Here is a 14087-nt window from a genome sequence, read left to right as displayed (position 1 = left end):
GACACTTGACACTTACTAGCTGTATGAACCTGGGCAAGTCACTTAACCCTCATTGCCCCACCAAAAAATAATTTAATTAATTAGTTAAAATAACCAAGCTTAACCCTGAAGAAGAGATGAGAATATGTACTGGCCTCCCTTTAGTGTAGAGGTAAGGGCCTATGTGTATAACATTGCATATACTGTCAGACCCATTAATATGTTTGCTAGTTCTGCCCAACTAATTTTTTCTTTTTTATTATTTGTTATAGCTTTTCTTTTGTAGGGCAGTTGGAGAAATATATTTGGAAATGAAAGTGATATGCAAGCAAAATAAAATAAAATATTTTTTTTAAAACTGGGAGACTGTATTATTTATGTTTATATTGAATCTATTTTAGACCATAACTTTCTAAAGGGTGGAGATCTTGTGTATATTTTCTACAGAGCATTCTAAAATAAAATCATTACTTCTTGGAATTGAATCAATATAAAAATTCATTAAAAAAGAAATAAGAATGCCAATCCACTTTCAATAAGACATTATAGAAGTACTCAGATTTTGGCAAGAAAATTTAACTTTTCAGCAAATGGTATTCCCTCACTTCACAAACACTCAGTCAATAATTCAGTGATCTCACTGAAGGAGAATTTTTTTTGCTTTTCAGAAACTGGGTGTATTTGTTATCCTTTTTCTCATTTGTGATCAGAAGAAGAGATTATTAGTTTTTAAAATGAAAAGCACATCTTAATGTTATGTCATAAATTAGATCTACTACAAGCCAAATGGATTCAGGGGGAATTATGATTACAACATAAGTCCACCAAACTTTCCCCCCAAGGATTGAAAATGACCCTCCTTTAACTAAATACTCCCAAGGTCACTTCTTCATCATTCAGTTTATTTACTATTCAATATAAAAGAATATCAAGATATTTATCTGAGCCCAAAATGAGCGCACTGAGCCTTTGAGTGAACATGGAGTTAATTCCTGTGAGAGCAGACTGAATGCACTGTAATTATGACAGAAAATTAAAGAAAAATACAACAAGAAATATTATGGAGGAAACATTACATTGCTATTTATTTAAAATAATTTTCCTCCATGAGGGAAGAAAAATTACAAAATGCCACCCATTTTGTGGGAATGCATCTGTTTTAATATAACAATATATCAGAAGCAAAAAAAAAAAGACCCCCCCCCCCCAAATCAAAGAAATCTGAAGTTATGGTTCCCAGTAAGAAGTTAACACATGTTATACAGAGACACAAGAGTGCCTATGATTTATGTTTATGCTATTAACTATGTATTTTAATTTATACAGAATGTTCAAGTTAACGTGAATTAAAATACTGCTATGGGAACTTTGGCCTTATATCTCCTGACACTTGGGCTTTTCGATTCTGAACCCCTGATTATATTAATAGGTTTCTGCATGTCATACCCTTCGAGATTTTAAAAGCATTCTCTTTAGTAAATATAGGGATAAGGAATCCACAGCAGCTCATGAGGTGTAAAGATTAGAATTGTAAAAAAGATTTGGTCCTTCATATATGGTGATAATGCAAAACACACATTGTGATGCTGGGTCCTATCCCCTATGAATGGAGGGGTTTGGGTGTGCAATAATGAATTTGGTGGATGGATAGATATTATGTTAATGTGTATTGCTTTTTGTTTTGTTTTGGATTTTTTTGGGGGGGGCAATGAGGGTTAAGTGACTTGCCCAGGGTCACACAGCTAGTAAGTGTCAATTGTCTGAAGCTGGATTTGAACTCAGGTCCTCCTGAATCCAGGGTTGGTGCTTTATCCACTGTGCCACCTAGCTGCTCCTAATGTGTATTGCTTTTGTGTGTGTGTGTGTGTGTATTGCTTTTTTAAGAGACTCCCCCACCATTGCAAGCTTGGATTCAAGTGAAGCAAAACCTAGAAATATAAAGAAAGGCAAGAGACTAACGAAATAGCATGACATATGGATATGTTTGTAGCAATTGGAAGCTGGGGAAAAAATATCCATTGGCCCTAGGAAGAATATAACTTAGAGCCACAGAATCATAGATTTAGAGCTCAGAACGACCTTGGAGGTTCATCCAGTGAGAGGAGTTAACAAAATCAATAGACATCAGGGAACCTTCTGCCGGGAACAAACCTAAGGGAAAACCAGGTTTGATCCCTCTATGGCCTTTGATACCCTCTTCTCTCTAGGGTTCTCCTCCCACCTGTCTGGCCACTCTTCAGTTTCCTTTGCTAGATTTTCATCCAGGTGGTGCTTGTGAACTGGGTGTCTCCCAGGGCTCTCTCCTGGCCTCTCTTTTATTTTCCCTCTGTACTCTTTAGCACAGTGGTCTCTTCAGCTGCCATGGATTCAGTGATCTCCATGCAGGTGATTCTCAGACGCAGTCAGCTAGCCCTAACTTCCAGACATCCTGGACCTACAGACTCACATCTCTAACTGCCCGTCTGAAAGCCTGAATTGTAGAGATCTTAAAGTCAATGTGTCCAAAATGGAGTTCATTCCATCTCCCCCTATTCTCTCTCAACCTAAATTTCCCTATTAGTGTCCAGAGTACCAAAGTCCTCCCAATTACTCAGGCTTGCAACCTAGATGTCATCAACTCATCGTGCTCTCCTTCACCCCCCCCCCCATAACCAATCTGTTGCCACGGCCAGTTGATTTTGCTTTCATAACATCTGCACACAGCCTCTTCTCTCCTCTGACATTGCAAACAACCCTGGAGAGGGACCTTATCACATCACGCCTAGACTCAGAATAATCTGCTAGTTGGTTTCTCTGCTTTACTCAGTCATCAAAGTGATATTCCTAAAGCACAATAAACTTTGGTGGCTCCCTATTACCTCCAAGGTCCAACAGAAAATCCTGTTTGGCATTCAATGCCCTTCCTGACCTGGCCCCCTCTCATATTTCTAGTCTTCTTGCACTTACCATTTGCCATCCCCTCACACATTCTGCAATCTAGTGACATGGTCTGTTTTGCAAAAAACACTCTGGCCATTTTCACTAGTTGACCAGGAATGTCAGCTTGACTAAAAGCTAAATAAATGTTTTTGTTTTCATTCATTCTTTCATAGAGACTGAAAAACATTTTTGCTAGCTATCTAACCTATGCAATATTTTCCTTAGCTGTTTATTGTGCTGGTTTTTAGTTTGTTTTTGTTTTTGTGGGGCAATGGGGCTTAAGTGACTTGCCCAGGGTCACACAGCTAGTAAGTGTCAAGTGTCTGAGGCTGGATTTGAACTCAGGTCCTCCTGAATCCAGGGCCAGTGCTTTATCCACTGTACCACCTATCTGCCCCTGGGCTGGTTTTTAAATAACCCAGCACTAGGCATAGGATATAAGTGGAAGAGGACTAGGCTATCTCAAACCCCTCTGAGGAAACAGCATATCCCCCACACAGAAATCATTTTTGCCAACACAGGAATGAAAATACTGGCTCTACCAGCTGTGTGACCTCCAACAAGAAAGTTCACATCTCTAGACCTCAGGTTTCTCATCTATAAAATGAGGGGATTGGACCAGATGATTCTAAGATGCTTGTCAGCTCTGAAAAATCCCTTTCCAGAAATTTAGCTATTATTCCTCTTCCTCATTTCCAAGAAAGTGGAAGGCTAGGATCCAAGTGAAGGAAGAATGAGGTGGAGGGTGGAGGCGAATGGCCTTTTAGTGACATAACTGACAGAATCAGGAAATATAAAATGGTAGATTATCAGCAGCATCATTACTACTAAATTTAACCAACTTTCATGGTTTAGGAGAGTTCAGATCATAAAAATATTAGTTGACATTTATAGGGCATCTTTCGGCTTACAAAGTATTTTACATCTGTTCTCTCCCTTGTCCTGCAAGGGCTATAGAGAACCAGGAAACCTGGCTAAGCCACACTAGCCTGCCATTTAACTTCTGGGAACCTCAATGTCCTCATTGGGAAAGTAGACAATAATACAAGTATGACATATATCACAGAGTTGTCACTGTGGGGAAAGTGTTTCCTAAATTTTAAAGCATTTCATAAATATGAGTTATTACTATGTGGTATGAGAATTTTAGTATTACCACCATTTCCTTGAGGCAGCAAGTCACATTTCTAGCCAGAGCTTGCAGAATTTAGCTGAGGCATCAAACTTGAGCTCAGTTGATTAACTGGTAAATGATAGAGGAATTTCTGGCTCAGCTTTATCACCTCTATTTACTTACTTACAATGACCATTTCTACTCACTAGCTATAGTTCTAGGGTTCATGGTTAGTGTGCAAATTCCAGTAGTAAATCCTCTAGTGCTTGCCAAGAAGTTTATTATTTTACTTGCCTTAGTTCTTCACCTTCTGCTATTGGTTCTTTGATATGAAAATCTTTACCTTCCCTTTCTGCCCTCTGTAAAATTCCATGGTATTCATCCCACTGCTGTCAATAAAAACTATAAAGATTGCTGAAAATGTCAGTTGAGATACATTGGTTTTTATGTACCACGGGCCCATGCTTGGAGCAAACAATAAACTGTTTGTTAAAATATCTCTGTTTTGATAAGTACAATGGGCAGCAGTACCTATCAACAAGTCGTCTGACCATTTTTATGTCAGCCAGAAATAAGAACAACAACAATAATTATAATAATCTAACTCATCCTAAGTCATAGGGCTACTTAAGTTGCAAAGCAATCGAAAACGCCTTTAATTTCTCTAATAAATTGTCTTGTAAAATGCTAATGAGTAAGGGAAAGGTCAAAAGATAGCAAGGAAAGAAAAGAATTGGTGTGGCCATTGAGAGCTAACAAGAGCAGCACACTGAGGCCCGAGGTTTTCATTGCTGGCTTTCCTAGATATGGTCCCAGGAGCCAAGAATGGTTTTTACATTTTAAATATAATAAAAACTTTATTTAAACATGTAAAAAACATTCTCAGCTTTTAGGACTGAAAAGTCTTGATTTTTCTTCCTAGATCAGGAGTCTGAAAATTATGTTATCAGTATATGAATATCACAACCTTCCTTTAAAAAAAAGAGTATTGTTTAATTTTAACATTAGAAAATTGAGTAGGGATTGTTTCATTCTTTTTATTTATATCCTAAGAGCCTATCACAATGACTGGCACACAATAGGTATTTAATAATGCTTGTTGCTGTAAAGTCAACTCTCAGTTAAATATTAATAGAATAGGCAATACATTTGTCTCATAATTTGAGATACAAAGTTTGAACTTGAGAAAGACTATCTAATTTGGACTTCCACTAACAATTTCCAGCATAGTACCCTACTTACAGCAGGCACTTCAAAAATATTTATTGAATGGAATCTAGTTTTTGGATTACGATTGGTGGGAAGATGCTATCTTCATCAAACTTTCTCTGGGACTGAGGTCATGGCATTTGATATAGATTAGACCCAATCACAAAGGCACACATATATGGCTTATGCTACATTTTGGCTCCAGTCCATTCCCTCTAAGGTTAGCATTATCCTTTCTGTTGCATTCAGAATAGATGACTCACCCAAGGCCTCATTGTAAGATAAATGACACACTTTATATTGAGTCATTAAGTCACCATCTCAGAGACCCATTCATTAGGCTATAGTTCTTTTTTTTTTTTAAAGAGAGGCAACTGGGATTAAGTGACTTGCCCAGGGTCACACAGCTAGTGAGTGTTAAGTGTCTAAAGCCGGATTTGAATTCAGGTACTCCTGAATCCAGGGCCGGTGCTCTATCCACTGCACCATCTAGCTGCCCTAGGCTATAGTTTTTAACATCTGATATGTAGCATGACATAACAATCATAAGACTTTAACAAGAAATGCAATGAAAACATGGCATCTCCACACTTGGCTTTTATTCTTTATCATCTATTTCAGTGCTTTAGTGTCTTCAGATTTTTTTTTTTTTAAGTGAGGCAATTGGGGTTAAGTGACTTGGCCAAGGTCACACAGCTAGTAAGTGTTAAGTGTCTGAGGCTGGATTTGAACTCAGGTACTACTGAATTCAGGGCCAGTGCTCTATCCACTGCGCCACCTAGCTGCCCCCAGATTTTTTTTAATGGAAATTTAACTAATGTAAATGTCTTCTAGACATGTCTACTGTTAACTTTAAAGGCTCTCTTTTGATAAATAAAATTACCGTATGGGTTACTGGAATACATGGGAAAGAAATGCCACAGTGATGATAGCTATGAGCACTCATAGAACCCCCTAAATCACCTTTAGAACATTTTTCTAACCACATCATAATTAGAATTTGGTCTAAAGATCCACTCATTTGTTGAATGTATGTGAAGGACCTAATTTATTTTTACTTTGTGCTGATATACCTCACATGTGAAATCAGCCTTTTTTTGAGGGCTTGTGGTTTGGGAAAACCAGAAACAAAATCCACCGGAGCAGAGTAAAACAAACAGCCCTCTGTTTTCTGGCTTATTTCTTCTACACACAGTTGGGATTTACCTGATTTGTCACAGCTGGAAAGCCTTTAAAATATGACTTTCCAGCTGTGCCTCAGATCACAGCCTTAAACCTATCTACACAAGAGAATGGGTGTGTCTACTACAATGCCTTTACCCAGAAGCGCCACCACTTCATGGATATCTTTGTAGATTTGGAAGTAGGCTGCTTTACAAGCAATAAGTATGTGTACTATAGTCTATAGTGTTTGGGACTGGGGTGGATTCATGGGGGGGGGGGGGAGGAGAGGAGGAATATGTTCTTTTAAAGCCCAGGTTAGCCCTGGTGTCCCCAACTGTGGTTTAGTTTTGTAAGAGTCCTAGAGACCAGTAAAGGGTGTGTGTAAGATATTCCATAGACCTCCAGGGCTAGACTGGGGCCAGGGCTTTGGCTTTAGAACAACCAATCAGCACTTTTCAGCATATGGCTTAATTGGCCATATGCCCAGGCATTCCCCTCCCCCACTCTGGGAAATAGATGATGAATGCATTCCCTTCCCCCCCCACTCTGGGAATGACATTAGGAAGATCATAGACAGTACTCAGGAACCAAGCCTTAAACTAGGCTCTTAATTCTCCTTTATAATAGCAGATGCTATCCCACAATGCCCTTCACTGATCCCTAGAACTCTCTAAAATATGCAAGTCACAATTCCTGTTACTGCTATGCGGGGATCACATAGATCATTAGACTCTATTTAAAAAAATAAAATACTTTCAATCGTAAGCTCCCAGAACACAGGACTCACAACTGAGAACAAACACTGTGATATGTTTAAGATGAAGTTTTCCATTTGAATAACATTCCCTAAACACAGGACCACACAGGAGCTGGCCAGCTCCCTCCCTAATACTATAGGTAAAAAAGAATCCTACAAAAGTCAACACAATTTGATGAACCGAGAGGAGGCTTTGCCTGAACTCTTATTTATTGCTCTGCTTATTTGCTTTTAATCTTGAATAACTGCTTGTTTATCGGTAGAGAAAAACTGACCTATGTTCTTAGAGAGTTCTAAGTGGGGCAGCTAGATGGCGCAATGGATAGAGCACTGACCCTGGAGTCAGGAGTACCTGAGTTCAAATATGGACTCAGACACTTAACACTTACTAGCTGTGTGACCCTGAGCAAGTCACTTAACCCCAATTGCCTCACTAAAAAAAAAAAAAAAAAAGAGTTCTAAGTGCTGCAAGGTAGTAACAGAAACCCAAACCACTACACTCTATACAGGGAAAACCTATGTGTTGTGTATTGACTTAGAAAACCACACATTTACATTATCTATGCCATATTGTATTTTTATTTATTTTGTTAAATATTTTCCAATTAGGGTTATCAAGTCTGATACTGATGATGTAATGAATAAAGTGCTGAACTGGAGTCAAGAAGACCTGAGTCTGAAGCTTTTCAGATATTTACCAGTGGTTTTTTTTGTTTGTTTGTTTTTTGGGGTCAATTAGGGTTAAGTGATTTGCCCAGGGTCACACAGCTAGTGTCAAGTGTCTGAGGCCGGATTTGAACTCAGGTACTCCTGACTCCAGGGCCGGTGCTCTATCCACTGCGCCACCTAGCTGCCCCTATTTACCAGTTTTGTATGACCCTGGGCAAGACTCTTAAATTCTCCCAGCCTCAGTTTCCTCATCTGTAAACCATCTCCCAAGGTTGTGTTAAGGATGAGATGAGGTCATTTATGTAAAGCACTCTGCAAACCTTTAAATAGCTGTATAAAATGTTAGCTATTTATTTTGGGGGGGGGCAGGGCAATGGGGGTAAGTGACTTGTCTAGGGTCACACAGCTAGTAAGTGTCATGTCTGAGGCTGGATTTGAACTCAGGTACTCCTGAATCCAGGGCTAGTGCTTTATCCACCGTGCCACCTAGCTGCCCCCAGCTATTTATTATTACTGACCCACTCAATAAAGAAGTTTGCTTAACAGTGATTTCTTTTACATATACATGATACTCAACAGAAATCCTAAGGGCATATGTCATCCTTCTTGGCAACCAGCCTAATTTCCCAAATGTACTTGACTGGGTATATTTTAGGAAGTAGAGAGAAAAAAAAAAACCACATTTATTAAGCACTTACTAAATGTGAGGCAAGGTGCTGAGTGCTTTTAACCAATCAATACTTTAAAAAGAGAATATTTGGGTGCAAAAGTCCTGACTTCCTTCTTTTTTCCTCCCCTCCCTCAAATTCAAGCCACACATGAAATTCCTGACCAAATTTCTCAGTTATGTCTAGCACAGTGCCCACTACAAATAACCACTTATTAAATGTGGTTTGGCATCTCTCCCAACTTCACTGTACTTCTACTACCTTCAGCCTATTGTTGCTTTCCCCAACCTCCACATGCCAAAAAGCCACTAAAAACAACAACATGAAGCTAAGTGAACCCAATTAAAATTTCTCACTCTCCTTCAGAACCACAGCTGGGGACTTATTTCTTTTTCTTTCTTTTCTTCTTCTTTTTTTTTTTTTTTTGTGTGAGGCAATTGGGGTCGAGTGACTTGCCCAGGGTCATACAGCTAGTAAGTATCAAGTGTTTGAGGTCAAATTTGAACTCCTGAATCCAGGGCCAATGCTCTATCCACTGTGCCACCTAGCTGCTGCCCCTGGGAACTTTTTTCTAAAAAAAATTTGTTTTATTTATTTATTTTTTTGGGGGTGAGGCAGTTGGGGTTAAGTGACTTGCCCAGGGTCACACAGCTAGTAAGTGTTAAGTGTCTGAGGCCACATTTGAACTCAGGTACTCCTGAATCCAGGGCTGGTGCCTTATCCACTGCGCCATCTATCTGCCCCCCCCCAATTTTTTAAAAACTGTATTTAAATGTAATTGGCTTTATGCAGCATAACACGCATTTTTACCATCATATTCTCTTTGGTGAAATTAATATGAGATCTATGAGTTATGGAAACTTACCATTTAAGAGACTAATTGCTCTTACATTGAGCTTAACAAAGATCAAATCACAATTAATTCCTTATACTTTGTAATGTTATATATTTTATTTTATGCATTTAAAAACACTAGTCTGAGGAGTTCAGAGGTGTCACCAAATCCCTGACATACGTGTGGCCTTGGCTATGGCCTTTAGGGAGCTAGGTCTGTGACTGAGTCTACCCTCCTATCACAAGCCATGAATCTAAATTCCAGAGGAACTAATCCTATAAATAAATGTGCATTAAATAGAGACTGATGTCCTGTACAGCAAGATTCAAGAATACCTAAAAACAGCCATGGCCCCTGCTTCCTCCGTATCTTTTGGCAATCTGACAAAGGCACTGTACTTGGAAGCTCAAGACCTGATCCCGTCTACGCCTCAGTTTCCTCATCTATAAAATGAGGAGTAAGAACATCTCAGAGGGTTATTAAGAAAGCACTCTATAAACATGCATAAATGTGATTATTATTCTGAAAATTATCATTCTGGTAGAAACATGAGACTACGGAAAGGGTGTCAAAAATCAGTGACAAGAAAGAAGAAAAAGATACCCTGAGCTCATGCACGATATAATCAGGATTTGACTTCACATCTTGCAAACTGCTTAAGTCACAGCTAAAAAAGGCCTGTGTTCTTGTGTTCTGGCAGGAGAATACCCTGAACAAGTAAGGAGGCCAAGGAGAGGGAATCGTAAGTGAGACCATCCCATATCCCAGAGCCAAAACGATATTCTGAAGGCAAATGTGTGGAACCTCAGACCTTTTTTTGGCAGTAAAAAGGAAGAGAGATTGCTACAGAAAGTATTGGGAGGGGTGGTAGCTGGCATGAATGGGATTCATGACACCCTAGATGTAAGACTCTTGGATGCTCAAGCTTCAGGTGTTTCTATATTGGCTTTTGATGAGAACATGCATAAGGATATCCAGCTCCACATGTCTCTTATAGAAAAGCCACAAAATTGCTTACTTTGAAAAATTAAGATATTAAAGGAAAGTCCTTTTTAATAAAAAAAAGTTACAATGACCTTTTTTTTCACTATGAAGATTCAATTAAAAATAAAAGATCAGGGGAAAGGGATTGATGTACAAAGTAAAAAGGATTTCTCAATGCCATATTGTTTCAAAAATAAAAATCAGACAGTAAAAGCATCTGTAGCAGCTGTGAAAACATTGAGTTGCCAATGGAGGTATTTTCTCTTCTCACCACAGCTGTTCAACTCAAGGCATGTTTTGTTTTCCTTTTTCACTGAGCTTCTGAAACCAAAATACTTAGCTCTAAAAACGATGGGTTGCATTGGAATTTTCTTGAATTGGCTGCCACCTTGTGGAAATCTCTAGAAAGGAACTTGATCCTTCACATTCAAAAAAATCAGAGAGCTTTTATGGCAATTTAAGACCATTCTGCAAACTGGCATATTCACAGGCTCTCAGAACTGAAAGAGACCCCAGAAGTCATCTAGCCCAAGGGTGCTTGGATTGTATCCACAGACCCCTGAGAAATCTATAAATAGATTTCAGATTGGGCAGCTAAGTGCACAGTGAATAAGTAAGTGCCCATACTGGAATCAAGAAGACATCTTCCTGAGTTCAAATCTGGCCTCACACACTTGCTAGATATGTGAACCTGGGCAAATCACTTGACCCTGTTTGCCTCAGTTTCCTCATCTGTAAAATGCACTGCAGAACACAATGGGAAATCACTCTAATATTTTTTCTAAGAAAACCCCAAGGGGCAGGTAGGTGGTGCAGTGGATAAAGGGCTAGCCCTGGATTCAGGAGGACCTGAGTTCAAATCCGGCCTCAGACACTTGACACTTACTAGCTGTGTGACTCTGGGCAAGTCACTTAATCCGCACTGCCCCACCAAAAAAAAAATTATCTTAAAAAAAAAAAAGAAAGAAAAAAAGAAAACCCCAAATCATGTCATGAAGAGTAGGACACAACTGAAAAATGACAACAACAGATTTCAGAACTCCTTGAACTTAGCTGGATGGGAGAAAAATGATTTATTTTCACTACCTCTGAAATTTAATTTCTCCTTTAATTAGGAAAGTAGACAACAAACCACAGTAGTATTAGTGGTCCTCATGACTTTGTCACTGGCAGAAATCCCAGATATTTCCATTTTCACGTTAGTTATATCTTGAAATAGTATATGCTCATTACTATTTTGAAATTACTGCAGTTATAAAACTCTTTAACTTGCCTATATTTTAAATGCATTGTTTTATTTAATGTATTTTAAAAAACCTATATTTCTATATCTAATTTGATTTTTAAAGTATCTCATAACTATTTCAGTATAAATGAAAATTATTTGACAACTATTTCAATGTAATAGAAATATATAACTGAAATTTATAATCCTATACATTTAATTTTATGCATTTAAAAGTATTTTGGGGGGCAGCTAGATGGTGCAGTGGATAGAACACCGGCCCTGGATTCAGAAGGACCCGAGTTCAAATCTGGCCTCAGACACTTGACACTTACTAGCTGTGTGACCCTGGGCAAGTCACTTAACCCCAATTGCATCACCAAAAATAAAAAGAAAGAAAAGTATTTTTTTGGGGGGGTTAAGTGACTTGCCCAGGGTCACACAGCTAGTAAGTGTCAAGTGTCTGAGGCCAGATTTGAACTCAGGTCCTCCTGAATCCAGGGTTGGTGCTCTATCCACTGCACCATCTAGCTGCCCCCTAAAAGTATTTCTTTTTTTTTTTTTTGAGAATGGGTCCACCCCTGTGGGTTCACTAGACTGCCACAGGGGTCCAAGCCACAAATTAGTTAAGAACCTTTGGTTGACCCAGAGTCTCATTTACTTGAAGAGGTCATCAAGATACTACCTTCATGTATTTTAGATAAGGGATTGTGCCAAATGTTTTTTGGGGCTTTTTTTTTGGGTGCAGGGTAATGAGGGTTAAGTGACTTGCCCAGGGTCACACAGCTATTAAGTGTCAAGTGTTTGAGGCTGGATTTGAACTCAGGTCCTCCTGAATCCAGGGCTGGCACTTTATCCACTGCGCCACCTAGCTGCTCCCTGTGCCAAATGTTAAAAGAATTCCAAGAGTACTAATAATGACTAAGTCAGATAATTTCATTATTCCAAAAATTTATTTGAAGAACAAATTATGCTCTTCAATTTTCACATGAAAAATGAACTTTTTACTTGGAAAATGAGGTGTGGGGGAGAACTAATAAACTACATGGAAAAAAATTATATCTGTGAGGCTAGTTCTATATCTCAGACTCCATGAAAGTATCAGCACATACACCCAGTACAATGGAGAATAGGGCTCACTAACCTTTTCCAAAAGATCATCTATTTTCCAATTCCATGAAGGCTTAAGATTGATTGTGAAGAAGGAAAGGGAGACAGAGTGGAACAAAGGAGAAGAACCAGGATATTGAGGGGAGAGTAGTTTTGTCCAAGTACTGACAGTGAGTGGGGGTGAGTGAGTGTCAGAAGCCTAGCGCTTGGAAGGAGTGGGAAGTGTAAGGGGAGAAGAGAGCAGGCTGCTATGTCTCTCGCTCTAATGTATAATGGCCCAAGCTTGACAGGGAAACATTACAGACCACAGGCCCCATAATCAATCAGATCAGGCTTCATCATAGACTGGTCTATCATGAAAACAATAGTTGGACATCTAGTACAGACATTTAATAATAAATGCATGATGACTGTTGAGAGTCTAGACTCTCCAAGACAGGGATAATCACTCTCTTTTTAATGGAATAAAATGCACTTAGATAATCCTAGATGCATTTCAGTAACAGGAAAACTCTGCATGTAAATTATGTCCTCAATTAAGCTGTTATAACTTAAAATAGTTTGGAGGAAGACTGCTAACTCAGATTATGATTATGATCTAAGGATCAGAACCAACTATGGATGATGGCCATGCTTAGGCACTTAGATATACTAAATGTCTAAGTATTGAGTCTCCACAATCAATCTTAAGCCTTTATGGAATTGGGAATTCCCCATTTTCTGACACAAATACAGGTAACTAGGATAGAGTCATATGGTTTTTTTGTTTGTCTGTTTTTTCAGGACAATGAGGGTTAAGTGACTTGCCCAGGGTCACACAGCTGGTAAGTGTCAAGCATCTGAGGCCGGATTTGAACTCGGGTACTCCTGACTATCCACTGGGCCACCTAGCTGCCCCTTTAGTGCATTTAAAGCACATGACTGGGGGCCGCTAGGTGGCGCAGTGGATAAAGCACCGGCCCTGGATTCAGGAGTACCTGAGTTCAAATCCAGCCTTAGACGCTTGACACTTACCAGCTGAGTGACCCTGGGCAAGTCACTTAACCCCACCTGCCTCACCAAAAATAAATAAATAAATATAAATGCACTAAAAAGATTCAGTCCAAAGGGCTATGTGGGTAGCCAATGGTCATTTCCAAGGTGTGGAGGAGTAAGGAAAGGCTTCGTGGAGGAGGCAGCATTGCAGGTGGGCTTTAAAGGATTATGTGAGCCAAGGGCCATTGGATGTTAGGAACTTGGAGAGGGAAGGCAGCATTTATGTATGTTGAAGGATCTGGCCAGGCTGGTCTTAAAATGGTAGACAAAAGAAAATGGACTTCATTCAACAGACAACAGGGAGTCTGTTCACAGAAGAATTCTTTCCAGGTGACTGTACTTAAATCTCTTTTATGTTCAGTGAGTCATACTGCTTCACTCCTTTTTCTTTCCCCCAAATGCAAACAGGGCACGCCCTC

General features: G+C 39.2%; 1 protein-coding gene across 1 annotated transcript in view; it reads right to left on the bottom strand.

Annotated features, from left to right (window-relative positions):
- Positions 1 to 14087, bottom strand: part of MTHFD1L (methylenetetrahydrofolate dehydrogenase (NADP+ dependent) 1 like) — a 218868-nt gene that overhangs the window by 182063 nt on the left and 22718 nt on the right. The window lies entirely within an intron of this gene.

Source organism: Dromiciops gliroides, chromosome 4 (assembly GCF_019393635.1).
Source record: "Dromiciops gliroides isolate mDroGli1 chromosome 4, mDroGli1.pri, whole genome shotgun sequence".
Lineage (NCBI taxonomy): Eukaryota > Metazoa > Chordata > Mammalia > Microbiotheria > Microbiotheriidae > Dromiciops > Dromiciops gliroides.
This window is presented reverse-complemented; position numbering and strand designations above follow the sequence as displayed.